The 24,824-nt window shown below is 34.2% G+C and overlaps 1 long non-coding RNA gene across 2 annotated transcripts; it reads right to left on the bottom strand.

The window, feature by feature from the left end:
* Positions 1-6,647: 6,647 nt before the first annotated feature.
* On the bottom strand, positions 6,648-22,534 carry LOC127840130 (uncharacterized). Of its 2 annotated transcripts, XR_008030427.1 has the most exons (11): positions 22,347-22,534; positions 19,766-19,828; positions 19,024-19,131; positions 13,301-13,414; positions 12,580-12,696; positions 12,328-12,438; positions 8,606-8,722; positions 7,590-7,706; positions 7,320-7,430; positions 6,895-7,014; positions 6,648-6,701 (listed from the first exon to the last, which is right to left on the bottom strand). It is a non-coding gene; the product is annotated as an uncharacterized LOC127840130 (long non-coding RNA). The 2 variants fall into 2 exon arrangements; XR_008030428.1 differs by lacking the exons at positions 19,766-19,828; positions 22,347-22,534 and adding an exon at positions 19,372-19,498.
* Positions 22,535-24,824: the final 2,290 nt, after the last annotated feature.

Raw genomic sequence — 24,824 nt, 5'->3', positions numbered from 1 at the left:
TTTTTCTTTGGTGTAGAGGTCATTAACGGTGTAAAGCATTCACCAATCTTTTTCTCGATAACTTTTTCTGGAATTTCTTCGGTACCAAGTTTTTAATTCGTTGCTTCGATTTTATCTGGACATTCAGCTTCTGTTGGAATCGATGTTTTAATTTGAGCACCACTTTTGCTTTCTTTAGGTTGTTTGGGAACAGCTGTTGCATTTGCAGCATAGTAGTGTGGTCCTTTTTGACTGGCTTTCTTTTTTTAGACCAACTTTCTCTAGCATCTGCAACCCCTTCATTTGTTGTCTTCAACCCTTCCAATTCTGAGTCCCCTGCATATTCTCTTAATCTGCCTTGGACATCAGTGAAAACCAGTTTCACAAACTGGCCAACTCTTACACCACCTTTTTTAAAAAGTAGGTTTGATTTTACAATGTTGAACCAACTTTCAACAATTGCATTAGAGTCTCTTGTGATTGCACTGGTCTCCCCTGATGACTTAGTGGTACTCTGTCCATCTACATTTAGCATCAGTCCACTCCAAAGGCAAGCTAATGGAAGGTACTGGTCAACCAATATGTCCAATACAACTGGTTGGAAGTAGCCATTTTCTTCCAAATGAGAAGTGCTCTCTTGCAAAGGTTCCCTTTCAGTAGCATCTACAAAGAAAAAATTGTAACTTGTTTAAGAATGTAGTGTAAATCCTTCAATGGGTATAGGGAGACTTGGACCAGTTAAGTAAAATTGCTCAAATGTTTTACTTACTCACCTTGACCTTGAGTCCACGTAGCTGGCTCATGTTTTGTCTCTATGCCCTAAACATTGGTGTCAAGTTTTTTTTAAAGCCTTCAATAAGAAAAGTAGATAATTATGGACCAGACACACAAAATAGGCTTTAAACATAGCCTTTAATTTGAGAAAGCTTAAAGACTCATTCATCTGATTTTTTTTAACAACCTTAAGATTGTACCCAAGTTTCATGAAAATCCTTCATAGAGTATAGGAAACATGGAGCCGACACAAAAAAAGAGGCTCAAACTTTTTAGCTTGTGGTATCACCTTAATCTTCATCAGGCATGACTAGCACTACTTAAGTCGGTACATTTTTTTGGCATGACCATAACTATCATAATTTTCATGAATACAGTTTCATGGGAATAGGAGATATGAAGTGAACACAAAATCATGGGGCCTCAAATCTTTGTCCTTTGAGTATAAAAATGACCTTGAGCGGGCCTTACGTGACACTCCTGTCTTGTAAATGGTCTCAAATACCTAACAGTAAAGCTAAACTTTATTAAAATCCTACAAAGGGGAAAAGGCGAAAAAGAGTAAACAAAAAAGTTAAGACTTAAACCTTTGACCTCAAAAATATCATACCTTGAGTTGCCATGACTGATTCATGCATTCTGCACATGGTCTCAATGTGATCAACATTTTATTTTTGACAAGGTTCATGAATAAAGTGGTTATGAAGGTGTTACAGACCTACTGATTTACATGTGGACGAAAGTCATTCTGATTATTTCCTTTACTGCTTTGCGGTAAAAGAATAACAACAGGAACATGCCTGCCCAAAAAGCTTAATCACATATAAACATTCACTAATATAAGACCTTGTACTCAAACTTGCTTCAAGTGACCATGTTCATATTTTGTTGTATATGATCAAAACACTGCAGCTCAGAGCTTTGACAGGGATAATATGATATGTTGAAATCTTGAAGACTTTCTTTTCAACTAAATTGTTCTTCAATGGGGCAAAAACTTTGCAAATTCAATTAAATTTAATTGGGCATCTTTTTACCTCCAGATAAACTAGAAATCATGGAACATAAAAAAATTCATCATAATTGATGATGGTTATTTATTATCAAATGAGCATTCAGAATGTTAATACATATTATTTCTCTGATTTGATCTCATGACCTTATAATCCACCCAATTGGAAGAGCAACTTTAACTTGGGAAAGATACGGTCAAGATAAATATTCCGCCAAGTCATCAACAATTTAAAGTAATGAATATGATTTCTGTTTGACCTGTTAACCTTTTACATGTATTGATCCTTGACTTTACCAAAGTAAGAACCTTGCCTAGATATTGTCAAGATAAGCACTCTGACCAAGTTTAATCAAGTTAACCTTCACTTTGAATTGACTGTGCAATGACCAAACATAACAACAGATGACAATAAAAGGGACATGTTCACAGATTTTCGTAGTTGTGAAAAATGTCGATAAATATGTGTACTCAAACATCCATCATGTTTTCATTAGCAAGATAAAAAGTTCAATTAAACATATTGCCATCTCCATAAATTGACCCAGGTCCTCTGGGAGCTAAGGTCACACACTACCACTGTGCACAGGCGCCTTCGTTTTTATTTTTTTTTAAAAACCTTGCTATAATAATACTCAAAGTATATTCAATTATTATCAAGGAAAATTGTTACAAACCCTTAATTTTAAAAAGATTACAAAAAAATATCCTGGGTTAATGAACCAAATATTAGACAATGTTCTTTCTCAATAGCTCTATTTCTTTTGTTTAAAAATAAAGAATAAATGCTTTTTAGAATATATGACAATAAATTTAATTTTATAGTTAAAATAAATGTGAGCAAGTCCCTTTAACATTATTGGTACATGAGAATTATTATTTACCATACAAAATACGGAGGATGTATTCACACATTCCTTTCATAGCCACCCTTTCTTCTTTGATTACTTTCATAAATACAGATTATTACATGTTTTTGCATCTGATAAATAAAGACACTATTCTGAAAGCAATAGCTTTGATACTTTAGGAATAAAAAGAACCTATACACAAAACTTTACCAAATTTTCAATTTTCTAAGTATAAAAAGGGCCATTATTCGTACAAAATGCTTTTTACAATTGTCTGCTCTTGTGTATTGATTGGGGTCATGTTGGTATAGAAGTATGCAAAATATGAAAGCAATTATGTCAAGGCACATAGAAAATATTTCAGGTGGTACACAAACTTTAACATAGAGTTATCAATAATATGCATACTCTAGTGGAAAAAAGGATCATAATTCTTACAAAATGCTATTAACACTTGTCTGCTCTTGTTTATAGATTGAGGTTATGTTGGTAATTAAGTATGCAAAATATGAAAGCATTATGTCAGGGCAAATAGAAAATATTTGATGTGGTACGCAAACTTTAACATAGATTTATCAATAATATATGCATATTCTAAGTGAAAAAAGGGCCATATTTTTACAAAAAGCTTGATACATTTGTCTGCTTTTGTTTATAGATGGGGGTCATATTGGTTAAGGAGTATGCAAAATATAAAAGTAATATGTCAAAGGACATAGAAAATATTTGAGGTGGTACGCAAACTTTAACATTCCGACGCTCATGCAGACACCAGGGTGAGTAGGATAGCTCCACTATTATATATATTCCATATTAAATAGTCGAGCTTAAGATGAGGAGACGGAGGTTGGGGCAGCAGAGGGGAGCTAACCTTTGCAATACCCACTCTGTCAAGGACCGGGGCGTCAGAAAAAAATGCTGAGGGCCTGTGTACACCAACTTAAAGTTGCTCTCAAGATATTCTGCCACAACAAAATGGTCTACAAAGCCACTATCCAACCAATAAGTGCCAAATCATTTACCCCTGGCCAAAAAGCTTAATCAGAGAAAATGCAATAAAAGAAATGCAAAGTTATGGAACTGTTCAAAGCATATGGGCATATAGAGTCTCAATATCTTAACTCACCATAAGCTTCAAATAAGTTATGACATAATTGAATATGTATTCTAATAGCGAAAATAGGGGAAGAATATTCGGGAGCCGATTGTCTGAGTGACAAAGCAAACTGATGCCGATTTTCCAAAAGGACAATTTATTCGAGGGTCATTTGTCCTAGTGGACAAATTTACGAGGAACCCATTGTCCGGGAATGCCAAAAACGCAGGGAACCGATTTGCCGGGTGCCGTTTGTCTGGATATAATGTGTTTGGACCTTTTAACATGTAAACCTATTTGTAAGATATTTAAACATAGTATGCATGTTTACATAACAATAAGTACTGTCACCCTACTCTAGCTCTAACGGACATAAATTCAGTTCGGACCTCTACCAACGTTTTGAGCTTCAAATAAGCTCATCCAATTTAACTAACAATTGAGATAGAAGTTTTATTAAATAAACACAATTTAGTATTTTCCATAGCATCGATATTTGAATCCAAAATAGATTATACACCAGTAACACATGTGAAACTGCACAATATTTCGCTGATAAAAATGCCACAAAGCAAATAACATTTGGGGCTGGCAGACGTTGCTATATTATGTTTAGAGTATCGTCTGATATTTAAAGTTAAGTTATATAATTAAGCGTCAACAGTATTATTTACTGTAAGTTTTGTCGACAGAACATCAAAACAGACTTTCGCCTGGATGAAATTAATTCATTACACCGTGCGATAGTCTAATTTATTACCGAATAATTATTCGTATCCCAGATTCTTTGAGATGTAACGTAACAACCAAATATCTGAACAGGATCATCACTCATTATCACATTGAATGCTTGCACGTATATTTTGTTAAATTGGTCTTTCTGAATTAAATTAGATAAATATAACCAACTGCACATCATGAACTGCACTTAATTTTGTCAAGAACTCGCAAAAATAACAGTAAAAAAAATCCGATAGCCAGCTTACAAGCGCGAAGATATAATAATAAACAAGAATCCGGGAGCCAAAACGCCCCGCATGCGCCTATGGGTGAATAATGGTTACACTAAACCTGCATTTCTCACAGGCCGCTCACAGGCAATACCCGCTCACAGGCAAAAATGGCGCGTAATACGCTAAATAGGTTGCACCTGGCTCCGATCCTAATTAAAAGTCCCGGCCGAAACTAGGTCAGCCCGACAGGCAGTCGACGGCTGGTCAGCGTGCACTAGGTCTCTTCCGGGGGATAACTCTTGTTCGTCCGAAAGGGGCCCTTAAAGGGGCATACCCGCTCACTGGGAAATGACGCATACGAGATGAAGGCTAAATATGCTGCATGCACGGGGCCGATCCTAATTAAAAGTCCCGGCCGAAACTAGTTCAGCCCGATGGGCAGTCGACGGCTGGTCAGCGTGCACTAGGTCTCTTCCGGGGGATAACTCTTGTTCGTCCGAAAGGGGCCCTTAAAGGGGCATACCCGCTCACAGGCAAAATGTCGCGTAATACGCTAAATAGGTTGCACCTGGCTCCGATCCTAATTAAAAGTCCCGGTTGTATGTTTCAACCTATGTATCAAATAGGCTAAATAGGCTGAAAATGCTATTAAATAGGCTAATTAGGCTAATAAGGTTGTACCGTATGTTTCAACATTTGTAATACACTTTCTAAATAGGCTGAAAAGGATGTTAAATAGGATAAATAGGCTAAATAAGATGTATGTTTCAAGCTATGGCTAAATAGGATGAAAAGGCTGTTCAATAGGCTAAACAGGCTAAATACGATGTTTGTTTCAACCTATGTTCTAAACTTTCTAAATAGGCTGAACAGGCTGTTAAATATGCTAAATAGGCTAAATAGCATGCTTGTTTCAACATTTATACTAAATAGGCTAAAAAGGCTGTTAAATAGGCTAAACCGGCTAAATAGGATGCATGTTTCAACCTATGTACTAAATAGGCTAAATATGCTAAATAGGCTGAAAATGCTGTTAACTATGTACGTTATAGGCTAAATAGGCTGAAAATGGTGTTAAATAGGCTAAATAGGCTAAATAGGATGTATGCTTCAACCTATGTACTAAATAGGCTAAAAAGGCTAAATAGGCTGAAAATGCTGTTAAATAGGCTAAATAGGATGTATGTTTCAACCTATATACTAAATAGTCTAAATAGGCTGAAAATGCTGTTAAATAGGCTAAACAGACTAAATATGCAAAATAGTATGTATGTTTCAACCTATACACTAAATATGCTAAATAGGCTGTTAAATAGGCTTAATCGGCTAAATAGGATGCATGTTTCAACCTATGTACTAAATAGGCTAAATAGGGTTAATAGGTTGGAAATGCTGTTAACTATGTACTTAATAGGCTAAATAGGCTGAAAATGCTGTTAAATAGGCTAAATTTGCTAAATATGATGCATGTTTCAACCTATTTACTAAATAGGCTAAATAGGCTAACTAGGCTGAAAAGGCTATTACATAGGCTAAATAGGCTTAAATAGGCTATATAGGCTGAAAATGCTGATAAATAGGCTAAATAGGCTACATAGGATGTATGTTTCAACCTATTTACTAAATAGGCTAAATAGGCTAAAATAGGCTAAAAATGCTGAATAGGCTGTAAAATTGGCTAAATAGGCTAAATAGGATGTTTGTGTCAACTAATGTACTAAATAGGCTAAATAGGCTGAAAAGGCTGTTAAATAGGCTTAATAGGCTAAAATCGGCTAAATGGGCTGAAAAAGCAGTTAAATAGGCTAAATAGGATGTATGTTTCAACCTATTTACTAAATAGGCTAAACAGGCTAAAATAGGCTAAAAAGGCTGAAGAGGCTGTTAAATTGGCTAAATAGGCTAAATAGGATGTTTGTTTCAACCTATGTACTAAATAGGCTAAATAGGCTAAATAGGCTAAATAGGCTAACTTCACACGCGTCCATTTTCCACACAAACACCGCCATTGGTGCAATACGATCCACCGCTGCAATCTAAATTGAACATTATATACATAATGATATTGTCTATTGTTTCTTGTTCATTTCTTTTCTTTAAAAATATTTATAAGATTAAGAATACTTATTAATTTAAACTATGCAATATACAAGCATTTGTACTAATATGTTAAAAAAATCTAAAGCAATTTTAGATTGAAAGTTTTTATTGAGAGCGTTCATTTCTAACCAACGAGTTGGCAACTTTTTCCTTTCCATCCTGATGTACAATTGCTGCACGTATAGTCAGTATTGGTAGATGTTTGGACACAATTTCCACGGTCGTTGCAATGTCCAGACCAGGTACACACTGAAAGAAACGTTAGATCTGTACATCCTCTGTCAATATTGAACAAAGAAGAATATGATAAAAAATATCGAAATAAGTAAATTACCTTTTGGTTTGAGCAGAACAAATTAACCATTTTGTTTTTTACAGAAATTTTCATTGAATGTATACTATTTCCAACAATCGTTTTGAACATTAACCTTCACTATTTGTAAATCTATATGGATATATTTTGTAAATGTTTACCAAATATTTAATATGGTCGGCATTTATTCAATTTGTGTTTTTAACACTTTTTAGAAAAAAAGGGAGTACAATAATCCTACAGACGAGTTCACAATCCTTGCCGTTCCAACCATCCTTGCATACACATGTGTAGTCCGTTCCGTTTTCTACACAAACGCCGCCATTGGTGCAATACGATCCACTGTTGCAGTCTGAATTGAACATTCTAAACATTATAACATAAATTAACTCTCGCCCAATATTTTATTTATAGGACCAGCGTACAGGATCAGTAAAAACGTGAAACCTATAATACGAGATCAGCTGTGGTCAGAGCAAAGAATGACTCAATGACTATGCCGGTCGATTACCTATCAAGGTACAGTTCTTTCCTTTCCATCCTGTGGGGCATGTGCACTCATAGTCATTCCCTTCGTTTATAGGCTTGCAAGTGCCGCCGTTCTGACAATAAATGCCTCTGTCACAATCTGAAATATTGTATCATTCTACGCTGTCACAATTTGAAATGATGTATTGTTCTACCAATATTTTATTATAATTTCAATATAAGCTTTGCGTAACTTTGTAATTGAACACATTACAAAATAATTCAGAACACTTTGTTTATACTTGAATGAAACTCATTTACAGCAAGCGTCGATGTGTTTTTACCCAAAACGTTCAACAAAAGCTTACGATATTTGACGATCCTATGATCTATATGAATAGTGTTGAAGCACGTTTACCTCTCGGAATCGCAAAGAAATGCATGACGTGTTGGTATGCATAAAAGTTGAGTCTACATGCATGTAATCTTCTCAATACATATTTACTTTGACAAACATGTTCAATTATTGAACAACAGTTTGCCCTGTTTTTTCACGGAAACGTATAATTATATATAATAAGAAAATATATATTGTTTTGCTATTATCACATGTCAAAAACAACACGAATAAAGCATGTTATTGTTATCTGCAGGTTTATTAATGGCATATGATCCTATTTAAGCGCAACACGAGCCAATCATCAATTTACGACATTGTATCACACGATGTTCGGTAAGTAAAAAGATGTGTAGCGAATATATCTAACCAAGGACACTTCTCATTATTTCAACAAAATTAGAGGAAAAAGGTTGCATAATCTGTTTTATATAACGTCATCTTGTTTACATGCGAGGCTTCATTAAACGTTACCTACCTAATACAGAAAGCTACCCTATTTAAATGGAAAAATACACTATCAGCATATGACATTGCTAAGCAAATGAAAAACGAGTCTTCTGTACTCGTTAACATTAAGCATAATATAAAATATGTACACATAGTGAAAGTCATTTGTGGCTTGCGCCAAGGATGGCTAAATAGCAAGCGAAGTCATTCACCTATCAAGGAACAGTTCTTTCCTGTCCAACCTTTGGGACATGTGCACTCATAATCAAGACCTCCGTGTAAAGTATTGCAAGGTCCACCGTTCTTACAATACACGCCGCTGTTACAATCTGAAATGTTGAATCATTCTACAGATTGTCTTCTTGATTATTTAAACATAGGCACTCGACATATTTTTTAATAGATATAAGCATTTATACGAACAGATTTCTGAGACCTCGATGTCCCTTATCGGATGTTCCTAAACTGCTAAAGAAATAAAGCGTTCGGAAATCAAGTTCGCCTGAAGAAGACAATTCACATGTCAAGCCCTAGAGAACTTTTTTCTTCGACAATCTAAAACGATAAGTTCAGACAAGTCATTTGAGCAAGAAACTCACGCGTCATATGCTTGCACAACAAATTGCGTGCAAATTAGAAACTACTAAACGCTTCTTTAACAATTGTATAGCTTTTACCTACTTCTTTACTGAATGCCCATACTATGGATGATTATAATTGTATGATGCAAGATTTAAAAAAAGTCAGATTTTTTTTAAATAAATTAACATAAGTTTTGAGGTACTAATTGCTGAATATTATTTGCTATGCGGGTATCAAGTGACTCTTATGAAGTAATATAATGTAGGATGTTTTGTTAAGAACAGTTTTATTTTACACATGAAAATGAATGCTAATATAGATTCGGACATAATGAAATAGCATGGCGCTTTAAAGGAACAAGGCCTAATTAGGTAAATAGTCGTTGGGCTAGAAAATGTTAAAAGATAAATATTTCGTGCAAAATAAAAAATTCAAGATTTCAAAAAGCCACTGAAAACGATAATTGCACAGTACTGGTTAGCGAGTGCCGGACAGCAGCATTTAGCGAACGTTCTATTTATTTGGTGTATTACAACCCTAAATGTTTACAATGCGATGTTTGCACATATGGTCTCAGTGAAATGTGAACGCCGCGTGGGGATATTAAAAGCATGTTTATGCACAAAAGGGACCGTTCATAAAGTATGTCACGCTTTTTTACCATGTTTAAACCTCCCTCCCCCCTGTCACAAAATAACACAAAATCTTGGACCCCCCCCCCCCCCTAAAGTACGTCACAAACTCAACAAGTGGTTAGCGTGTGGCTATGATATTAATAAGTGAAAACATCATTTTGAATGATAAATAATCAAATTATAACGACAAATCAACTTTTCTGAAAAAAATAATGATACACTATCAAATATATATATATATATATATATATATATATATATATATATATATATATATATATATATATATATATATATATATATATATACATATATATATATATATTTCACGGTATTCAACTCAAAATCACCCGAAAACGGGGTGCATCGCTTTCAACAGCCATAACTTCATTAATTGTGCAGCGATTTTCACGAACTCGGTCTTATTCACCGCAGAAATAAATTTCCTTTCTGGAAATGAACATATCTTGCAAGATTTTTACAAATGCTGGGTCAAATTTTAAGAAATAACGCGATACACAACTCGCGCGACCTACTCGATCAAGATCGCACCTAATAAATGAATGAAATCTGCAGGTGTAAAGACACACCTTCGCAATAGACCAATGAAATCACTCGTGTGTTTAAATGTCAGCCTGTTGAAATGCATGTAAATAATGGTTTAAAACGGCACTGGGCAGTTAGTTTTGATGCATAATGTAACGGCAAGAACGGTAAGATTGTTTTTTCATACGTTTTATTGAATTATGATACCGAGGTCCGTGAACTTGGCATGGAAAATGCCCTTTACTCCGTGAAGATATCAGTCTTAGATTGGGTCCGATCGACAACGAGTAGGTCACGCGAGTTGTGTATCGTGTTGTTTCTTAAAATTTGACCCAGCATTTGTAAAAATACTTTATGGACGGCCTCAAAGAAGTTACTTAATAAGTCCCGACCTGTGAACTTGATGTGTTTCTAAGTCTGCTACAATACAGAAGATCTCAATTGCATTTATTGCAACCTCATATTTGAGTATAAACTGAAATCGAAACAATATTGTATTATTGATTTTTTACGTTATTTCTCGAACAATTTTGGCGTATACTACGGAATACCGTTAGGGCCATCGTGGTTACACATTAAAATCCAGAGGGCAAAAATGCTATAGTGCGATAGTACGATGGCAACAATGCAATAGTACGATGGCGACAACGCGATCGTACGATGGAGACAATGCGATAGTACGATTGCGACAACGCGATAGTACGATTGCGACAATGCGATAGTGCGATGGCGACAGTGCGACAATACGATGGCGACAGTGCGACAATACGATAGCAACAGTGCGATAGTACGATGGCGACAATGCGATAGTGCGATAATACGATGACGACAGTGCGACAATACGATGCCGACAGTGCGATAGTCCGATGGCGACAATAGGATAATACGATGGCGACAATGTGATGATACGATGGCGACAGTACGATATGACTATCGTATTGTCGCTATCGTACTATTGCGTTGTCGCATTGTCGCCATCGTACTATCGCATTAACGCCATCGTACTATCACGTTGTCGCATTGTCGCCATCGTATTATCGCACTGTTGCCATCGTACTATCGCATTGTCGCCATCGTACTATCGCACAATCGCATTGTCGCCCTCTGGATTTTAATTTGGAACCACGATGACCTAACGGTATTCCGTATTATACAGATTTCAAATTTACGAGTTAACATGTAAATTAAAGGGAAACAATTCAAATTCACCTTTACAAATTAACTGTTTGGATTTGTTCACTGGAAAAAACATAAATGTTAGTGTTTTTTCACAACCAAATTTAAAACTTATCTCCCATTTATTAATGCGATGAGCGTTATCAATGTTCAATAATATGTAACATTGAACATTCATATTCCGGTATACACAGCTATTGAAAACAAACTGTATCTCCATTTGTACACGCAGAAAAAGACATACATTCACTTCAGTATAACGTTTCAGATAAGAAAAGTAGTATCAGTTTAACTTATTGCTTGTATGTACTCAAATGATATAAATGTCCGGAAAATAATCCTGTACGGTGTAAAATCACATCCGTTTACTCACCCCAAATACGGGCCTTTTACATAGGCATGCGCACATCAAACGAATGTTTTGTTGAAATTTTCTTGAAGAAAACTAATCACGGATAGTAATTAGTAAATCACTAATTGTAAATCGTTCATGACATATTCCTTATTATGAAAGAATTAATAAAAACATATTATATTACGTCCGACAAATACTCGCTTACTAGTAAGCATGCAATCAGGGACTATTTAAAATATGTCTGGGAAAAGGCCGATCAAAGAAAGATAAAACCAATTAATTTTGTAGAACCAGCAAGGATGTGGATGTTAAGTGGGGAAGATGTTTCATTTGATAAAGAGGATAATCTTCCCCGCGATAAAGTGGGTGATGTCATTTGAATTAGATGTTTGCGAACGACGAACAATGCAAGACACACGACGGGCAAACGGTGACCCCGAAAGCTCATCCATATAAGTATACAATGCATTATGAATATTATTTTATTTCATAACCATGTTCGATTTCATAAATAATTACAATGTTGATTTTAATATATTTAAACAAAATATATATATCACAACCTGAAATTTATTGTACATTATAACAGACAGCTGTGATCAAGGTCTATTTAAACAAAATGTCAAGCATAATCAAATACCTATTGATGTACAGTTCTTCCCTGTTCATCCTGTTACGCATGCGCACTCATAGTCTTGACCCGTATCCTTGCAAGTGCCGCCGTTTTTGCAGTATATGCCGCTATTACAGTCTGAAATTTTGTAAAATTACATAAATTGATTTTCTTTATAGTTTAAACATACACCCTTGACTTAACTTTGTGTTCGTCGGCGTGTTGGTGGAAACATGATTTTTTAACGGACACACAGAAAGTGAATACAGCGTAACTTACCAATCAATGTACAGTTTGTTCCTGTCCATCCGCTCTGACATGTGCACACATAGCCCTGACCTCCAGTTACAGTGTTACATGTACCTCCGTTCTTGCAGTACAGGCCGCTGTTACAGTCTGTAATGTGTCATAATTAATTTTCTAAAAATTAATGTTGTTAAAAGGTTCCGTTAAAGAATCTGGTATGGAATGTTGAAAGGAAAATGTTACTTTCTTAATTACTTTCATTGAGCGCATTAGAGGCCGCTATTTATATCTTAAAATGAAAACATTAAATGATACAATATGGGCCGTGCTCTGTAAAAAGGCGTTAAATGCTTGTGCGTAAAGTGTCATCCCAGAAAAGTATGTGCAGTCCGCACAGGCTAATCAGGGACGATACTTTGCACCTGAACTTGATTTTGGCTAAGCGGAGACTTTCTTGAAACGAACAATATCATAAAAGCCGACAGTGTCGTCCCTGATTTTCCTGTAAGGACTTCACAGGCTAATCTGGGACGACACTTTACGCAAATGCGTTAAACCCTTTTTTTCACAGAAACTTGGCTCATGTATAAAAATTAACGGACAAACGAACCCCTTTCTATCAAGAGCAAGTTACCACTGTTATATTTGAGGTTTATTGCCTGTAAGTTAATTGACACCTGTAAGGTACGAGCTTTTATATATATATATATTTATAGCAAAACACATTCGAAGATCAACGAGTGATGCAATGTACCTCTTTCTAAACATGTGCTGCCTTTCCAACCGGAAGGACAAACGCACGTGTAAAGTAGTTGTGCTCCGTTTACACACGTGCCACCATTTGCACAATGTCCAGACCATGAGCAATCTAGAAAGAAAATGTATTATTCAATGAATAAAAGGATTCCAATACATCAATTGTTTTTCAAATTATATTGTAACAATATACATGTATACTAGAAAGTTCTCGAAAATATACAGGAAAATGTTATTTCATTGGAAAATATTTTATTTGTTCAATAAATGTGCATAGATGAAGTTTCGATATCATATATTCAACACCTTACAAGTAGACGAAATGATGTCGAAGTAAAACAGTATTTGTTCCCGGGGCACACTACGCATTTATACTGCATATTCGCATCTTGATCGCATTAACATGACTACCAGTGGAATTTTAAACAATCGTATATTAAGGGTTGGTGCGGGGGAAAAAGTATCTGCTGTGAAGAGAAACCCGGTTTTAAAACAAAATAATGTTGAATATGTTTTGTCATAATTCATACTCAATTTATCCCAATTTTACTATTTTAATGAACACTGGGTCCATTATTCGTCTTTTGAAGTGTTCCATTTAAACGAGATACGTTGTCGTGATAACAACCTACAATAAAGCATGCGTATATGTGACAGTGAATTATTTAAAAAAGTTTTATAATAAAACGTCATTTAATAATTTAATTTTATAAGGTATATTTCAAAGTCGTTTGGAACGATCGGAATATGACATACAATTGGCACAAAAAGCCATTCCACTATGAACATTATGATGCTCTTATACGGGCAAAAGCCCGCGAAGCGGGCGTTGACCGTTCATACATATGGAAATTTAGACCATAAAATTACATAAGAATACCATATAGGGATGCGTCTCAAAAATTTGCCACGCGACATATATTTTCGCGATGCTATTTATGACCTTGAACAAATCAAAAACACATTGACATATGCTAAATCACATGTAAATACATACTTCAGGAACAATTATATCAATGACATCATATTTGTGTAGCGAATTGCACTAAATATTCTCGCATTATTTGTTTTTCTTCGCAACCGTTCCAGAATTAAGTCATTACTCAATTATCTCCCCTGAATACTCATCTTCAGCCGAAGACTGGTTCACTACATATAGTGACAGTCTTTACCAAACACAATTTAGGTGAACATAACCCGTCTTTAATATTTGCCGAATCTCAGATTTCTGTCGAATTTATTTGCTTTGGTCTTTTTGATATCTTATTTTTATTATACTGACAAATCACAAACGCTTGTTAAAAAATTATTTGTTTTAAACATTATTGTTGGCATCTCTATTCTTCCAGTATTCTCGCGGTATTTCAATAACGACACCCTACTGTTTATTTGTCAGAATTTGTGGCGCATTTTCCATTCGCTCTCAGAAAGAAGTTTTACGTGTGATCATGAGCAATATTTTGGTAAGTTGTCGTAGTTATCCACCAGAAACACATTTATTCACAAAATTTAAAGATATTCCGATCTAACTTTTTAGTCTTTTAGCTTTAATTTTTAACGTATTTACACCTCGTCTGCTCGCTCTTTACCGATATTCCGAAAGGTTACATATCACTATGACTAGTTTAGGCCTAAAACCACAAAATCCGATACCGTTGGATTTTCGTACCACAATCTTACGTAAAAAATCTTCCAAATTCGAAATCAACAAAAAACAAGACATTTATAAATGATCAAATTTTCAGATATTTGTTGGTTTTCCGTTTTTAGAAGCTGTTCTGCGAAGGCAAGAGCTGGGCATCATACAAGCCATTCTATCCAGCAAAACTGACAGTTTTGGTTTACAGAAATCAACAAAGGAGAGATTCCTGAACTATCAAAATTTCCAAGCTATGCACACAGTTATTATCTGTGGTAATCTTTATTGGTTCTGTTGGTTTACTTGGATGGAACATGTGTGAACTTTTATAGAACTTTGAAAAGTCTATATATGTCTATCGATAAACAAAAATCAGCTATGGTATAATAAGATCAGATGTGCAAACAATGTCAAAGGGTTGTTAAATTAACAATTTGAAGGCAATTATGCTGAAAAAATATGAAAGTTCCCATGCAAATTTTGTCTGTATATCGACAAGTGTCTGCCAATAAATGTCAAACTAGTAATACAAAACTTACCACAAGTATGTAAAAGCACTAAGTACCTGTGATCATTTTTAGTAAGATAGTGTAATTCTAAACAGTAGCAAATAGCTTGTTTAGTAAATGCATAATGCAATTAATATGATTTCCGTTCTATTGTGTAATTAATAAATTGGTTGTTACTTGTTAATCCATGATAAATGTTTTATGGCTAGTACAAAACCAGCAATGCTAATTTTGTAAAAGTAATACAATAACACCACTTTATAATTTCATATACTTGTACTGTAGGTTGATGACAGTGTTTTAGTATTACTTATTTTGTAACTATTAGTTTATGTGCAAATAAATGATGTGAAGTGTTTTGTATCTCCTCACAATACCACATACCAATTAATATATGTACTGTTTAATGTGTTATTTGAATGTTTAAATAAAAAATATGGATGATATAACATGATGCATTCTAATATTTGCATTCAAATTGTAACTATAGAGCTAAGTGTATGCAGCTTAGACTGTGATTTTAGAATTGCTACAAAATGGCTTGTTTTTTAAGTGGCGACAAAATTTAAACTTTTCAACAATAGTTTGCGAAAGAAAATTAGAAACCTGCAAGATACCTGTATTTATTCAATATTTTAATTGCGAAACAAGTATGTTGTTATGCTGTTACACATAAGTATACATTGATAATAAATAAGAAGACTATTAGTGATGTTTACGTTTCCCGACAGTAGAAATCATTCTTCTTATGAAGTCAGTGATATACAGACGAAAGCTCCAGGTATGGCTTTCAATACGTAGTGTGTGTTATTTGACAGTCTAAAACTTATTGGATTAAAAAAAATCCTGTCAAATTTGTCAATCAAACTTGATTTGACACATCACATGATTTTGATTATGTTAAATCAGTGTACTGTATGCTTAATGCAACTGCTTTAGCAAGCTGTAAAGTTGAATTGAGACATTAGATGAAACAAACTGTTTCCTGGGTAGGACCAGTACTTAGTGTCTATATGACGTACCATGACGTCGAAAGTCTACAAGACCTACTAGGTAGAACGAGAAATGTACTTCAAAATACAATTTTCACCGACCCTTGAGTGTTAGCCAATCAGAAGACACCTTACATCTGTTGCTTTTAGAGATATTTGACATTGAACAATATTATTATAATTATTTATACCGAATTATGCGACTATCGACCGCTTACTCATAGATATTGTGCGTATTTATTAAACATTATTATTATTATAATTTATACCAAATTATGCGACTATCGACCGCTAACTCATAGATATTGTGCGTATTTATTGACCTGGCGTGGCGGAATTAACCTCTGACTTATGCAAGTTATGGTTATCACAAAATACGACCAACGGGGAGGTTATTATACATTATTTATCCCGTTAATGCTTGGTAACTGTTTGGTTACCGTTGGGAATTTCCTACACAGTAATGCGCTGGACGGTCGTGATACTCCGCCCCGCATGATAAATAAATACTCACAATATGCTGAATAATTTTAATTTTAGAAAGGTAACAATTGAATCTTCTTCAAATTTGTATATAATCTATTTCAATGCATTAAGTACTTGAAACTTCTATGTGTTGTTTTTTTGCCATTCTGATATTTTTATTCATTTTGTCTCTTATTAAAAAAGAGATTTTAAACATTTAGTATAAATAAATCTGAAGGAAAAGCGGCTCAAGAGAACAGTGTTTTAATTTGCTGTTCAGAAAATGTGTACGTCGAAGTACAAACATGTATGTCAAAGTACAAATTGTACTTTGACGTACAAATATATACTTCGAAGTGTATTTTATATTGATGTCGACGTATAATTATTGTACTTCGACGTACATTTCTCTTTTTACATTTAAGGTCTTCTTGACTTTCAACCCCAATGGTACGCCATAGTATGTCTTTAGGGTTATCTAAAGAATGCTCCCACTTAAGGGATCAATACAGAGACCTCCCAGTGACTAAGCCAGGTAGCAGACACCCCATCCACTATACCACAGACACCCAACCAGCTATAAATTCCTGTGGCTAGAAAACAAAAAAAAAAGATGCTAGATCTTTAAGCTTGGAACATTTAACTCGTTTTAAGATTGATTTTTTTGGATGCATTACATAATTATTGCAACAATTATAATATTTTGAACACAATCATGTCCATATATTTATTAAAAATACATGGTTATCAAAAAATTTAAAAAGCTTTTGCCTGTAAATTAGGTAGCACCTACAATCATTTTATAGATATACACTTCAACACCGTTATTTCGAAGTCGTCGGGACCGTTAAAAACCCTCGGATTAACGATAATTCGAAATAAACATTTGACAGAAGACTCCGTTGATTATGTTAAAATAAAACGTTGTGGAATTCGCATGGTTCGGTTACACGCTTACTTAAAAACGTAAACTAGTCAGAAAGCAATAGATTTCTACTTGTAACAAACGGAGTAATAAAACGATTCTTTTTCTTGTTGTTATTTTTCTCTGATTACAGAACATATAAAATATAACGAATAGCACAAATTATCAGACATACATACATATGAATACATTTTCGGAAATGAATTAACATTTTTTTTAATAATACGCGATGTCTCTGTACACCGGCGTTCGCGCAGACGACACAGGTGTAATTATCGGCTTTTGCCGCGCCACGACAAGGTGTGAAATTACGCTCAGTATTTTGCAGTTTTGACTTCGGATTAAAGATTGATAATTAGGTTCGAATTATAGTGTTGGGACCGACGGGATCACTTCGAATTAACGATTTCTTCGGTTTAACGAAGTTCGGATTAACAATGAAATTACATTAAACAAAGAAGAACCAACATCGGGACCCAAAAAATACTTTGAAATAACGGTATCTTCAGATTATCGGTGTTCGAAATAACGGTGTTGAAGTGTATGTAGCTTATGTAAAAGAAGACGCTTAAAATGTACCAAAATTAGCATTTTGTTACAGATTTAATTGCGGGAAAGACATTGTTTTGTGGTCAATTTGTCCAGTAAAACGTTATCTGCAAAGTTTCATTTTTGGAAATGTTTAAAGGCGAGCTGACGAGTGTCTTAAGTTCTTGTCGGCATATCTTTTTGTATTGCCTTCACATGAAAATGAGAAGACTAACGTGAGCACGCGGAGACCAGTTACAACATGCAAACCTGTTATAGAGGTATTGCACATGCGAATGTGAAGACATGCACGTGTGTAACTTGAAGACTTGAATGGCGCATATGAGACCTTTATGTTAACTAGTTTATTAATACACTGTATAGCAGTTGTCACTACCAAATAATTCTTATGTTGTCATTCTAAACAAAAAGATTGAATATTTCAAAAACACACTTACACACTGTGCCTTCAATCGACCGTTAATCACTAAGACGTTCAATTTGACTGTTGTAAATACGTAAGCATGGGTTAAGTAAAGTAATAAAAAAACTAAATCAAGTACTTCCCGTAGAAAACATCTAAATCAGACAACATCGTTTTATAACAAAACAGTTTTATTTAAAATTTGTCCCTTAATGTAGTATCGTTTAATAGTAACTCACCAATATCTTTACAGAATTGCGTTAAACCAGGGCGGCTACAGGCACATCTATACATCCCGTCAATCCATTGACAATTTGAGTCGCCTCCTGGACAAGCGTGCCAGCAATCTGAAGCACATTCAATATATATTATAAATTCACAAATAAATATGCACTTTCCTTAACAAAGAAGCAAATTCGTTAAATTGATATCCCCCGCCAATATGCTTCTAGACACAAAAGTGTTATATTTGACACTCAAAAAAGCACTTTTTTCAGATACAAAGGGCAATAACTCCGTTATTAACAGATGGTGAACAATGCCATTTAACCTGCATCATCCTCTTATTCATATATATATACTCATACCAAGTTTCAATGAAATCCGCCAAAGCACTCCCAAGATATGGCTCCGGACGGAAGGAAAGACGGACGGACGGACGGACAACGCCAAAACAATATCCTTCCGACGTTGGCGGGAGATAATTAGTTACTGTAAAATCGTATAGATAGTTAACGCCATTGTTATGCCTAAATTTCCCACATGTTGAAAAGATGTAAGTTATTATAGTACTGTTGTATAAACCCCGTGTATCACTGTGATAGCCAAGAATCGGATCAATGTTTTTATCTAATAGATAGAGACAGTTATCGTTATTCTATCGAGGCAACTTTTGTTGTAAGAACCCATCGCGACAATATTGCACTATAAATGATACTCTGTCGTTTTTGCAAAGGAATAATATTTAAGAGTAATGCTTACTTGATGCCGCGGCCCCTCTTTTGTCCCGATGATGTGATTCTTGTTCTTCACAACAAACACAAACTGGAACAAAGTTGTTAATAGTGAAATTGTTAAAACATCTTTGTATACATTGGAACATTACAGTGGATTTTATACTATTCTTGTTTCGAGCATTGAAATAATTATGAACATTCTCGGAGGTAACAAGAAATAATCATAAGCTTTCGCTTTCGGTCGCATTCACACATAATTTTCGTATTGATTTTTAAAACCCAATAGATCTACGAGCACAAAAGGTTCATTACGGGTTTTAAATGGGCCGCCCAATGGATCATGGTTTGGACAAAAATATAAAATTTAGCAGGCTATTATTTTGATCTAAATTAATAACATTATTTAATATGAACTCAACTTTTTGCTAAAAACTACAAAACTAAAGAGCAACAGCCAAATTAAATTACGACTTTTGTGTCTTTCTTGGGAAGTTCCTTTTTATTTTTATTTCGCGCTTCTAAATCTGCCCGCGCAGATTTTTGTGACACGTGATTCAGACACAAACAAAGAAAATTGCAGAGGCTTTGAAATCGACATTCCAGTCGCTTGGGCTTAAGAGTTGGTTTGTATTATGCTTCCTCTTGTCTGCTTTGAGTTTTTATATCCTTAAAACAAAGGCGATAGTCGTTTTTAATATCTAAAGCAATAATTTAATTTTTTGTATTGAAGTATTTAACAGTACTTAATGAGGAGGGCGTTTATCCTCCAAATGTTCAATGGCTTTTAAGTTAACCAATCTACATGTATTGACAAAACGGATGACTACGATTAAAGGCACTTTTGTGCGTATTTATTTATTTTGCGAATGGTCCATACAACAAAGAAGACATTAAAAACAAAAAAGCAATCCTGCGCCCGGTATAACTTACCAAAACAAAACGGCATTGGGAAGATATAGATACTGTTCTTGTGTGTATCTGTGTGTTATTTGTATTCTGCAAAGAGCTGGACTTGTTCAATAATTTGTGCAAAAATATAAAGTATAGTATCAGTCACTTTACTTTTAGAGTTTAGACATTTATATCGCGAATTCTTAAAAAATATTTTAAAGTAAGTATAAAGTATGTGTGACCTAAGATTCTTAACTTGTTTCAGGTGATCAATGTTTTGAAATACATCTTTCTTTTGTTGGATGAAGATTTAAAGACTTTTTATTGTGTTTTCTTAACAGAAAGATAAGGATTGAAATAGGATATGTTGTACAATTTATATCCTGATGTCTGCGTCTATTAGTAGAGACTACAGTCGACTGGGTTATTTTAATGGATTTCTGCTGACTAATTATATATTACTGTATTGTCTTGAATATTAACAGCATAGTCGTTTTATGTACTGTAAATAAGACATTATAAGTTCGGAAATGTTTCGGAAATCGGCATGTTTTTAAAATGCCATAAAAAATATTTTAAATCAATATATTACATGTCTGGGCAGCCAAGCATATGCAGGGTTGCAACACCGACATTCTGTTTGGGTAAATTAAGGCTAACGTGTAAATACTATCTACAATATGCAGGTTGTGTAATTAAAGCCCCATAAACACTCAAAATCAACCAATACTTCATACAACAACACATTGCTAAAGTAAAAGAAACGAGGGGCCATACGTATACTCAATTTAACAAGTTTAAACATATAACATAATTCTATACGTAGATTATATAAACTTATCTTATTAAATTGAAAAAAACGGACCTAAACGGTAAAGCCCATGTCAATCGAGGGAATAAAATGTATGTAAGGATAAATAAACTATTTTTGTTTCTGTCAAAACTATTTCGTTTCTTACATATACTATTTGTGCTTAGTATGAATGAAATAAATACTTAAAGACCGTCTTTTATTGAAATACTGATTAAATACTATTTTATATACAGGTCTTGTAAACAAGACTTACATGTACTTAAGTCAATTAGTCAAACAGCCAATAACCAAGCCACCGCCTTCCTTTAAACGTATGTACGACTACAATGTATTTTTAAAATTATTGAATCAGAATGAGTTTATCGGTTAATTATGTTCAAAACAGGGGAATACTTTTAAATGAACTATTTACAATGACGCATATATCTGTACCAATTACCGATAATATAGATCGAATTTTTACAAACCGCGATGTGCAAAGGCAGAAGGGTATTTTTCGCCGTTTTATACTCTTTATTACTTGTGTTAATTGCTTTAATGCCGCTCACTTTCCAGCCATATCAGCAAGAAAATGATTAGCGGTTATTTCGTGTTGATATTCGCTCCTAACTCGCTGCGAATTTTTTTAAGCGGGAGCTGTAATTTCGTGACCCGCTAAGAAATTTCGCAGCGAGTAAAGTCGAGATATAGAGCAAATATTAATCAGTATAGACGATATTATATTATATTATTTCTTATAATATTATTTCATATGATATTATATAAGATTATTTCATATTATATTATATCATGTTTTAATTAATTTTATGTTGATATTTTTATTAGTATTATGTTTTGAGATTGTTTTAATTTAAAGAGGCAACCCCGCTTACATATTGTTTAAGAATATAAGTGAACTCACCACTAAAGACAACACTAATACAAATGATCACGCCGATAGTCCGAAATCCCGCATATCCTCCAGAATGCCTGAACATTTTTTCGCTAAAGTCGTATAGCAAAACTTGCATGTTGGACAATGTAAGCAAAACCGTTCACACAACCGCCCAATTTGCTTTATATAGCATATGACTCAACAGCACTATCCAATCGTAGAGTCAACAGCAAAGTGGTTTTTAAATGCGCTCGTGATTTTTTGCTCAAGTATATATTTATGTACTTACCGTGAGTGATTTTAAAGTTGCATGGGTTTAGATACGCATTCAAGTAAATAAATAGATTGTGAAAAGACGATGGCTTATATTTAGAATTTACCGTTTCAATGTTAATTCATAAAAATGAAACTAATATAAAAAAAAAGCTGTGATGTTTTCGTTTGTGCATAAATGAAAATTTAAAATTAAGAAATTGCCAATGTATTTCTTTATTTAAGCAAATTAATCGGGTATTAATGTTTTGATCGAAACAACATGTTTTACATGCATTCCGTCAAAGAAGGACATATAATGGGGAAAGGTTTGGAGTTTCGAAGTAAAAGGACTTTCTTCTATAATGAAACACAATGTTTTACCAACACTTAATTCGACGATATCTTAAAAATATATGTGTTACTTAATTTGTCATGATATCAATATATTATCTTCAGCGGATAACGATTTAACGTAATTAAACCAAACAACTCGTGATCAATTACTCAACACATGTATAGTACTTCTGACTAATACAGACGGTGGGTTGTTTGTTTTTATACCGTGCGATTAATTCACCCTCGAAATAAGATAAAGTTGTCACCATGTGTAGACGGCGTGTCGTTAGACAAAACCCGTCTATATTACCCGCTCTCTAGCACAAGGTGAATACCATCGAAATTAAATAAGATTTTTCTTGAATAAAATCCAGCTTGATTGGACTTAGAATGCATTAAACATAATCAATTTTAATAAAAAATGATAACAAAATGGAAAACATGTACAACATTTGGTTTCGCATGTTGCGTACAAGACCGGCATCCCAAACTGATTTGCAAAGTTCAAAGTTAAAAGTAAATATAATACATGTGCATGGTTTACTTTGCCTGGAAAGTAATATTTTAATTTATCAGACAATTTACTTATTATTTGATAGGAAATGTTCACTAAGTAGAGCCAGCGTGTCGCTCGCAAGGTCAATGTCACTCTTAAAGATTATTGCTCAAAATCTGAGAATGAAAATGTAACATGTATCTTCATCATTCAAACGGCAATTGTTGGAGAGGGTATATTGAGCTTTAAAAACGCGATGTCAGCCTAAATTATCTTAATCTTATGTTTTCAATGAGTTTTTTTATTTTACTATTTCAAAAGTTATATTCAAACTGATGTATTTAGTATATGTAGCATAATTACTGGGAATGGTATTGAAGCGTCAAAAAGCGGTTAAATGTATTTTAACATATAAATAGTATCCAGATATGTTATTTAACTATACTCATTGATTTAATGGTGTCGGGAACTATAATTGTACGGTTGTAACCTTGTTCATTGTTTTCATTTAATGAATGATTTGCGTTTAACATGTTAGTTTAAACCTATTTATTTTAGCTCGATTGCATCGAAAGCCTAAGGCTTATATAAACGCTCTCGAGTCCGTTTCCTGGGCCTAGAACCAGTACTTGGTGTCTTTGGGGGGGGATCTAAAGAACGCTCCCACGGTGGGGATCGAACCCGTGACCTCCCGGTCGTTAGGCGGACACCAGGAGGTCACGGGTTCGATCCCCACCGTGAGAGCGTTCTTTAGATCTCCCCTAAAGACACCAAGTACTGGTTCTTGGTTTATTTAACATGTTCGTGCATTTTATGTTGATGATCATCCCAAAGAAAAACAGAAACTGTTTGATTTGCCATCGTTCATCAATGTCAGTCATGAGTGCTTCCAAAAGATTAAACTACTTCATTTATTTGCTGAATAACACGGAAGTTCTACAAAAACAAGTTTTATCCAATCAAATTAAACGCCATCGGTTGAGGGAAATTTCACATAAGTAAATGTAAATAGATTATGTTTTGGTCAGCATATTTAATTTCAAGGATGGAACGTCGTGGGCTTTTAATCTCAAGTTCATGATCAAACAAGTACAATATTTAGATCTTAAATTAAGAGGATGAATATTGATTTAATGAGGCTTATTTGATTAAAAAGATGAATATTTAAGATGACGTGCAGATATCTTATTTAAAAATATATAAAAAAAAATGTGCACATACTTAAATCCAGTATGCGTATTCGTCGACTTAAGAAATAATATGGATAAGATATCGGTAATATGATTAATATTAAGACATACGTATAAAATTACGCAATCGTCTTGTGACTGTTTAATCCGTTCTGTTATTAGTGTCGCTTGGCCATAATACTGCATTAATTGGAGAGTGAAAATATGTTAAGAACATAAATTAATAAA

The sequence above is a fragment of the Dreissena polymorpha genome, chromosome 7, assembly GCF_020536995.1.
Source record: "Dreissena polymorpha isolate Duluth1 chromosome 7, UMN_Dpol_1.0, whole genome shotgun sequence".
Lineage (NCBI taxonomy): Eukaryota > Metazoa > Mollusca > Bivalvia > Myida > Dreissenidae > Dreissena > Dreissena polymorpha.
Note: the sequence above shows the minus strand (reverse complement) of the source record. Positions and strands in the feature narration are given on the sequence as shown.